We start from the raw sequence: 10,591 nt of genomic DNA, 5'->3' as shown, positions 1-10,591 counted from the left end.
CTCATCTAATGGCGATATTATTTGAATACATGTGTTGTACTAGATGTTTCTGAAGAGCAAGGTGTTCATACATGCCGTGATGTCACCTCTCTATTTAAGTAACTATTGTATTCCGCGACCCAGGGGGTTGTTCTATGGCTTTCTGTGAAACATGAAGTCACAGGTACTTAATAAAATTGTGTATAGATCGAGGCCTACATCCTTTGAGGTAAGAAACTGTGAAAAACTTCAAGCTCCGAAGTTCATAAAGTTTTGCCTTCACTCTATAAAGGTTCATACTCCAATGAACTAACACAAAGTGAATGTCAAATCTTAATTGAGTGAGTGAGTGAGTATGGTTTTACGCCACTTTTAGCAATATTCCAGGAAATATCACGGCGGGGGACACCAGAAATGGGTTCACACATTGTACCCGGGTCTTCGGCGTGACGAGTGAACGCTTTAACCACTAGACTACCCGACCGCCCCTCTTAATTGAACGTGACGCTAAACCTCACCTCACCTCATATCAGGGCGGTCGGGTAGCCTTGTGGTTAAAGCGTTAGCTCGTCACGCCGAAGACCCGGGTTCGATTCCCGACATGGGTACAATGTGTGAAGCCCATTTCTGGTGTCCCCCGCCGTGATATTGCTGGAATATTGCTAAAAGCGGCGTAAAACCATACTCACTCACTCACTCACCTCATATCATCTCATTTCATCTCGTCGCTTTATGGCTGAAATAATGCCGACAAGACGTTAGTTTTTCACGCACTCACTTACTCACTCACTCACTCACTCACTCACTCACTCACCTCACCTCACCTCACCTCACCTCACCTCACCTCACCTCACCTCACCTCACCTCACCTCACCTCACCTCACCTCACTTTATTCTGTTTCTCTACATACTTGTGAAAAAGTAATCATAACTTGGTAATGGGATTTGGAATGAAAGACGACAAGTTCTGTCTCCTTGGTGCCATTAACCATCAAAGACGGACGGTTGTTCAAGTCACCCATGCCGCCTTCTCAGCCAGATTCCCCCCAGGGATACTTTTGTTGAAGATAAAGGATGTTCTCCTTTGGACAAGAAGGATGCTAAAATGTCAGGTTAAATTGAACATCTACAGCTTCATTTATCTTAGGTTATATTAAACATCTATACCTTCATTTATCTCAGGTTACATTAAACATCTGTGGCTTCATTTATCTCAGGTTCTATTAAACATCTTTAGCTTCATTTATCTCAGGTTATATAAAAAAACATCTATAGCTTCATTTATCTCAGGTTACATTAAACATCTATGGCTTCGTTTATCTCAGGTTCTATTAAACATCTTTAGCTTCATTTATCTCAGGTTATATTAAACATCTTCAGCTTCATTTATCTCATGTTATATTAAACATCTTCAGCTTCATTTATCTCAGGTTATATTAAACATCTATGGCTTCATTTATCTCAGGTTATATTAAACATCTTCAGCTTCATTTATCTCAGGTTATATTAAACATCTTCAGCTTCATTTATCTCAGGTTATATTAAACATCTTCAGCTTCATTTATCTCATGTTATATTAAACATCTTCAGCTTCATTTATCTCAGGTTATATTAAACATCTGTGGCTTCATTTATCTCAGGTTATATTAAACATCTTCAGCTTCATTTATCTCAGGTTATATTAAACATTTATAGCTTCATTTATCTCAGGTTATATTAAACATCTATAGCTTCATTTATCTCAGGTTATATTAAACATCTATAGCTTCATTTATCTCAGGTCATATTAAACGTCTATAGCTTCATTTTCAAAGGATGTTGAATTCCTTGAAGAATAGATGAGTTCTTTTTCACAGTATAAATGTCATGTCTGGTAGAGCTGATCATATATCTCAGCTTTACGTGATTCAACCTGGAGGCGGTAGCCTTATGGTTAAAGCGTTCGAACCTCATGCCTAAGACCCGGGATCGATTCTCCTTTGGCTACATATAATTGTGTGGTTCCCCTTTAGTATAATGCTATAATAATGCTGAATGGCGTAAACTAAAATAGTAGCAACTCACTCATTCCAGATTGAAGTGAAAAAAATTAGAAAGCGACAAAAACATTTCAATCGAAATCTCTACTTAGAACAAAGTCCATTGTACGATTCTGACTGTATCATAAGCATGTGTCTATGAATCACTATCAAATAGAGTTGATATCAGGTGTTCGCGAAACGTTGAATGCATCCTGCTCAACCAATGGCACCCAAACACATGCAAAGGCAAGTCAAACACATGATCAGCTTGATTCTATGAGGGAGACTCTCATATTAATGGTCTTGCTGTCCTAGGTCAATGTTTCCATGTCATTATGCTCTCCACGGCACAGTTAAAGGGCAAGTTCACACGGAAATGAACCTATTTTTCTTGTACTTTTTCCACATTAAAAGTGTTACCCTAGTAGTGTCATAGACAAAAATATAAATATATCACAATTAATCAACATATGTTTTGCATTAAAACGATTTATATTTTTCACATTTACCAAGTGTTCTATTTTCATAACAAAAACACCATGGCTTATGTCCCTTGCAATATGACGTCATTGGTGCCAATTGATAAACATTATGACGTCATCATGCTATGTTAGAGCCGCTTCACGTGGTGTAGGTACGGGTGTGTGATTCTAGCGTCTCAGATGCCAGCCAGCATAGTGTTATGCTGAGTCACCACTGCGCCGGAGTGTGTCGTAGGCCATGTTGTTTTACCGAAAACTGGTACTTGATATCTTTTGCGTTGAGAATAGACAGGGATCCAGTTGAATTGGCACCAATTACGTCATAATCTAAGGGGGATAACTCAGGCCTGTTTAGCTCGAAAAACGAAGGCCTCATAACGGCATATCATTTTCACACTATTGTGAGCTTCCTACTTTCACTGTGAAAAAAATGAGTTTACCTTTTTAAACACAGATATTAGCTAATTCTAAAATTGCGTTTTGTTTAGAAAAAGAAAGAACGTGATTTTTGCGTGTACACTTCCCCTTTAAGCCAGCCCGTAGTTGATCACATGCATTATGTTCTGTTACTGAAGGGCCACGAATCAATAACGAGATCATATTGATATGACAATTGGCCCATACTGGTATAAAATGGGCACATAAAGGTTTTGTTCTGCGTCGTCATCCCTTCCCTTGTTGTTCTGAGGTGTAACATGATAAAGATGTGATAATGAGTTTCATCATTAGGTTTAGGAAGCAGCTCGACAACAAGCGGTATTACGGTAACTGCTATTGAATCAGAAGGACATTGATCCCTGACCCGACGGGATGTGACGTCACATCACGGACAGAATCTAAAAACAATTTAAGAACCTTTATTTCATACAATTCCACAAGTTTTATTACCTACATACAAGTACATGTATTTGGAATATTGACACATTTATGTTGATACGTTATTGCGAATTGGTTTCACATGAATTTCTGACCCCGTAATGTGCATAAGGCACTTGATATCCATCGGCAATGTCTGCCCAAGTTTAACTTACTTTACCTGTTTGTACATGTTTTGATAGATTCTTATTACGATAGCAAGCTGGTACATTTAAACAAACAAGAAATACGTTTCACTGGTGGAGAACTAATTTAATTCAAATACCGTTTACCCTGGCCACATGTATCCATGTTATTGGGGTTATCCATTATGCTATGAATGCTATGCTACGGAATTACTGGTCAATTAGGAAGTACTATCATTTACTCCTGAGCCATATAAATGGCACGAGCTTTAGTTTTTAATAGTGCTCTGTGCCTAATCTATACTATAAGTCAAAACCAAAACCAAGCAACAAAATGAAAAGATTCCCTGACTTTTGTTCCCGAAATAGCAATTCTAGACATAACACATCTAATCTATTAAAATCAGATTTTAGTTCTCGCCATCGCTAAACAAAGCAGTGAGAACTTAGATTGAGACAGTACATGGTACCGATTTTCCAAGAACATTGGGAATATAGAATATGCTAGTAGATGGACAGTATTAAAATTTGAAATATCTAAGACCATTGAAAATACCGAATATCTACATGTCAAAGAATATTGAAAATACCGAATATCCTAGAACATTGACGACATTGGAAATGCTTGTACGTTGGAAATAAGGAATATCGTTGGACATTGACGTCTCCTAACATCCCAACACTGGCAACATGGCTATCGTACATATGCGTTAAGTGGTTTAAAGCTGCTTTGAACAGTTTTTGTAATCTTTTCACGACGTGATTGCTTCATGTGGGAGGACAGTGACGCTTGTCGAAGATGTTAACACCACTTTGATGAATCCCACGGGCACTGATATTGTGCTTGCAATAGATCATAATCAGGGCGAACTTGGTCCAAAGTTATTGAAATAGTTATTCTGAGGAAAGTGGAATACACACGCGATTTATTCCATGATGGTTAACACAGAAAGAAAATGATATTGCTGTCATATATGATTACGACATAAGTGTGAATTGTTGTGTCGACACTCACTTTGGTTGAACTCCTAACACCCTTCTGGCGAACTGATTGCAGTGTGTGGAGAAAGGGAACAAATGACAGTGTGACACGCATGCAAGACGGCACTGAAGTGTTTGGGGGTATATTTGTATCTGTAGTGTCATTGATTTATTTGACACGTTCATCATTGATTGTTTGACATGTTCATCATGTTTGGTTGTTTGAAACGTTCATCAGTTTGAATGCTTGATATGTTCATCAGTTTGGTTGTTTGATACGTTCATCATTGATTGCTTGTCATGTTCATCAGTTTAATTGTTTGACACGTTCATCAGTTTGATTGTTTGACACGTACATCAGTTTGGTTGTTTGATATGTTCATCAGTTGGATGCCCTAAGCTATATCTAAGGACAAATGGAATAAGTGTATTGAGGTGAATGGAGATTATATTGAAAAATAAAAGTGCAAAAGATATTCTGCGACTTGATCTTACATTGAAGTTGCAAAACTTATTGAACGCCCCTCGTATGTCGTCACTGAGACGAAGGTATCGGCAGGGTGTCGACACAGGTATGACAAGGAATAGGGGAAATATGGACACTTTCTTCGTGAAGCTAGGATAAACTAGTGGAAACATGAACTAAATCGACAGCAGGAAGAGGAATTGATGCCGATTCCCAAATATATATTAGGGGAATGTGAGACATGGAGATGTATTGAGACTTGGCATGGACTGTGACATGGACATGTATTGAGACTTGGCATTGACTGTGACGTGGACATGTATTGAGACTTGGCATGGACTGTGCCATGGACATATATTGAGACTTGGCATGGACTGTGACACTGACATGTATTGAGACTTGGCATGGACTGTGACATTGACATGTATTGAGACTTGGCCTGGACTGTGACATGGAGATGTATTGAGACTTGGCATGGACTGTGCCATGGACATGTATTGAGACTTGGCATGGACTGTGACATGGACATGTATTGAAACTTGGCATTGACTGTGACATGGACATATATTGAGACTTGGCATGGACTGTGACGTGGACATGTATTGTGACTTGGCATGGACTGTGACGTGGACATGTATTGAAACTTGGCATTGACTGTGACGTGGACATGTATTGAGACTTGGCATGGACTGTGACATGGACATATATTGAGACTTGGCATGGACTGTGACACTGACATGTATTGAGACTTGGCATGGACTGTGACATTGACATGTATTGAGACTTGGCCTGGACTGTGACATGGAGATGTATTGAGACTTGGCCTGGACTGTGACATGGACATGTATTGAGACTTGGCATGGACTGTGCCATGGACATGTATTGAGACTTGGCATGGACTGTGACATGGACATGTATTGAAACTTGGCATGGACTGTAACATGGACATATATTGAGACTTGGCATGGACTGTGACGTGGACATATATTGAGACTTGGCATGGACTGTAACATGGACATATATTGAGACTTGGCATGGACTGTGACGTGGGGATGTATTGAAACTTGACATGGAAGAGATATGGACATGTATTTAGACTTGGCATGGACTGTGACATGGACATGTATTGAGACTTTGCATGGACTGTGAAGTGGAGATGTATTGAGACTTGGCATGGACTGTGACGTGGAGATGTATTGAGACTTGGCATGGACTGTGACGTGGACATATATTGAGACTTCACATTGACTGTGACGTGGAGATGTATTGATACTTGACATGGGCTGAGACATGTGTTGTGACATGGAAAGAGGATGTGATAGACAGATACTTATTGTGGGAAGCGTCATGTGTCAATCAGTACAGCACAAATGTCAACGCAGTCACATTCGAAGAAGACACAAGAAACATTAATTTCCCAACAAATTTGATAATGTAAAGCGATTTGTTGGTAAAAGGTTAAATTCAAAACAAATTAGGCGAACTACACTTGTGTGACTTAATTACAGTCGAAATGAAAGCGTTCATTGTATCGCTGAGCAAGCATTGACCGACAAATGTGTCCTCGAGATTAAGAAATAAGTGGATTTCTAAGCAGACGGTTACATTTGATGAATTGTCAGGCCATCGAGTGCCCTTGATGCGCAACATTCCACAGCGTGTCAACACACAGCCCCTGACTCCATCCAGATCAATACATTCTCACAAGTTCATAAAATACTTTAAAGGCCACAGCTCCAATTGATTTTTTAAGAATTGAGTTAATTCATCTTGTTTCAATTTCAAATTAATCCCTCATGGATATCACAAATCTTTAAGCAATTCCATTCCACACAGGTCCCGCAGTCACATCATTGGCACCATATGAGTATCCTTCCTGAACACATAATATCTTTGCCCTTCAGCCCTGAACGAGCGTAGAGGAAGTAAGTGGTGTCCCTGACCTTGAGGCATGATGTAGCTTCAGAGGCAGGATAAGAGAGCACTGTGCAACCATCTCACGAGTCATTTTGCCAGTTTTCCGCATCCGGATCAATCAACCGGAAGCCACCGATTTGATCTCTGCGGTGCTTGATTGCGTCAGTTCCCCAAGGGTGTCTGCTCCGGATTTTAACAGCGGGTCATATTGAATTTCCTGACAATGATGCAGATTAATCTTGAAATAGCTTAGGATGGCATGTTAATAGACGGATAATGCCAGTTGTAGATAGTTTTGTCAGACATTCGGTTGCGTGCAGGGTATACATAAGAACATACCAGAACGTGATAAGCAAAGACCGCGTTCCTCCATGCTTTTGAGAACGTTTTTGTTTATTTTATGGCGTTTATCCTTTAATTAATTTTTGATGGTACACAAACCCGCTAGATTAACAGTTAATAGATATGCGTAGGCCAAATATATATACAATCCCCTCCTGATATGAATTCCTTGGAAATCATCATACATAACAGCTAAAATTACCTTTCGTGTGTTGTAAATTTGAATCATATCCGACTTCCGTGTCTCCGAGGTTGCCAAATTCAAATTCATGTAAACTCCGTCTAAACCATTAACTGATCAAAGGAGAGTAGGAACCGATATATCGTTTAAGAATATGTGAATATATTGTTTAGTCACATTCCGTGTCGGTCAGGCCTGATAGAACTTATCCCCAGCCGCGTCATACCAAAAGACGTTAAAAGATGGTACTTGTTGTTACCCTGTCTGCCGCTCGGCATTAAGGGGCTCAAACAAGGACTGGTCGGCTCGAAGTCAGTATACTGTCTCTGAGTGGGGTATTCATGTTAAACTGCGGCATGGTATCTTAGTGTGCTAGCACTATAAATCGCCATCAGTCCGGACTAGTACAAGCAGCCACACACACACACATACACGTGCATGCACGTCGCTATATAAGTGCAATAATCTTGGACGCGACGTTAAACCCCATTTCACCTCACCTCACCTCACCTGATAGAACTTGCTTGTCTGAACAACGGGTAACTCAACTTATATTCCGATGGTCCCCTGAAGTACGAGTTGACTTGGATTCACCGTCACTAGAATTTCAGTGTTTAATAGTATTCGCTAGTTCAGTTACAGGAATTGTTTCTCTACACGCTATGGAGACGGAACTGGCAAATGTTCACATTCAGTGTCATTCACTATTCATGTAAATTTGAAAAAACACGTATTCATTTCGCAGATCAATACTCTATTTGGTCCGATGTGTGGAATTGGAGATTCAAGCAGTTGTATGCGTACATTCCAGGACAGCCTGATTGATGCGCAAAGTCATATCTACATCACTATGCACCGATCGCTATATCTTGTGATGTATGCACTAGAGATGGAAAAAATTGATATTTTAAAAAAAATATTCAACGCCAAGTCCAATCTCAGTAATATCATAATTTATATTTGTTTCATCGTGTCATGAAGTAGAGATAGGTCACGTTTCTCTGATATTGGAAAACATTTAACGATTTCCGTAACTGGGTTAGTGGAGCTATTCAGAAGGATTTGGTCTCTTTTTGAAGTCCATGCAGAAAATGTAGTTTATGAATATTTCATCTGATGTCGGCCTAAGCTATCAATGTGTAGTAGCTGGGTGCCACGACATGCACCATCTTCTAGACAGAGTGGCGTCTCCCTTGTTACGCAATAACTGATGTTCATAGTTTGATGATGTCGCGATGTTATAGCGAATATAAACTTAGTGATCCACCTTTCTTTTGTCTGAAGGTAAGTCTCAGTTTAAAACTTCAATGTTCAGCTGAACAGGTAGATGAAACACATCGTCAGACAGACACATTATGGTGTCACATGCGTAATCTACATTTCTAGACATGTGATGTTGTGTTTATTGCAATCCATTGTTCTGCTACTACTGCAGAACAAACGACTAAAACTAACACAATATACGTTTCTTTCTGATTAAGTTAATGATTATATTTAATCTATGTGGATTTGTGTATTAATTCCAAGACTTAAATACGCGTTTTGATTGATAAGTTCTAAGCCTCACACAGAAGGAAATGCGTAAATTTAGTGACGTAATTTGTTGTGGCCATTACGTGACGTCATAGAGGTATATCTTCAAACACTTGAGTCTTATGGATGCCCCTTACTATATCAACGTAACGAAGTGGGCAGCCGAGTTAAGCGTGGCAGGGGGAACCTTGTAGAACACATCCGTCCTGGAACGCCTGTGACGTCAGTAATAAGAGAAATGATCCAGAGAATCCACGATACGGTGATAACAGATCGGCGAATGACTCATCTAGTTCAGTAGTCATATTACAGACACTAGACACAGACACAAATTCGTTGGGTTCCAAAACGTCTGACACTCTGATAAAAAAGACACCAGCCACAACATGCCTCTCGCGATAATCTGTTTGAAGCTGATCCAAAAAGGTTCTTTCAACGACTTGTGACTATTGCTGAAACTTGAAACAAAATCTGCAAGTACTTGATCACTGCATATTCCTCAAGTTTTTCAACAACGAAACCATCTGCTCCGTTTAACCCAGGGTCCTGTGGATATACTTCTATGACATCAGGTAATGTCCACAACAATATTCTTAAGTATTACGCAATTCCTTCCATGTGAGGCTTAAAACTTACAATCAGCCCTTTGTACACTCAAGCTTGAAGCATGATAGTGTCTGATTGGAGAACAAGCTTTTTCTATTGGCTATCCCTGCGGAGTATAGTGTATAGACTACAAATTATATTCTCTGTGGACAGCGCCTGGTATAGATTGGTGTTTATGTAGGCGGCTAAGCCATGGGGTCAACGTTGGTAACAACTGATAATTGATTTTGACTTGGGTCGAAGTGAAGCTGTAACGCTCTGACCTCTCTGAAGTGTTATTGCTGGCAAAGCCCTGTGTCTCTTTGTTATTCTGAGATACAGTTTATTGCCCGCTTTTATATGTAAACCTACCTCTTCGTACATTCAAGTTGTTTTATCCTTTACTCATAAAATAGTTCATTCCTTCTATTTATCTACAGTTATATAAAAGATTGAAATCTATGTTAAATTCTACAATTATGTACCATCAATAAATAATCTTCTTTTTTTTAATAGTTTTTTACCAACAAATTCGACAATAATGATAATGTAATGAATACTAAGTTTGTATTTAATTAACCAATTTTCTTGAAGCTAACATAACAACATACATTAAAGCTATTTCTTCATGCTATAATTATAACCGGTGTGTAATCAACAATATCCATCAAAGCCATTTATCCCCACAAAAAATAATCACAGGAGACGCCATCAACGTATTTCAGTGTCGTAACTCACAGCGTGTTGTTAATTACTTTTCCGTGCTATCACACACTCCTGTCATAGCCTCCAGGTATGCTATCGTTGAAGCAAACTTCTGAAATAGAAAAACATCCTTCACCACACGTCCCCAATCTCCTTCTTAAGTGTATCTTTTACACCCTTCTCATCCGTGGCAAAGATGCTAAAAATAGCAGTGTCTAAGGACACACTTGCATGTTCCTGCACGTCTGTATGCGTCGTTTCATGTCGATGTTGTCGTGGGAATCACCGAGTGAACTCAGGCATCAGACAAGATAATAACGTGTCGTGCCGGAAGTGTTATCAGCGTGTTGGGTTTAGACCAGTTGCATCAGCATCTTACTAAGGATCCTTCTTGACAT

General features: G+C 39.4%; 1 protein-coding gene across 2 annotated transcripts in view; it reads left to right on the top strand.

The window, feature by feature from the left end:
• Positions 1-10,591, top strand: part of LOC124132524 (ras-related protein Rab-37-like) — a 156,946-nt gene that overhangs the window by 21,706 nt on the left and 124,649 nt on the right. The window lies entirely within an intron of this gene.

This window comes from Haliotis rufescens, unplaced genomic scaffold (genome assembly GCF_023055435.1).
Source record: "Haliotis rufescens isolate VD_foot unplaced genomic scaffold, xgHalRufe1.0.p SCAF_11, whole genome shotgun sequence".
NCBI lineage: Eukaryota > Metazoa > Mollusca > Gastropoda > Lepetellida > Haliotidae > Haliotis > Haliotis rufescens.
This window is presented reverse-complemented; position numbering and strand designations above follow the sequence as displayed.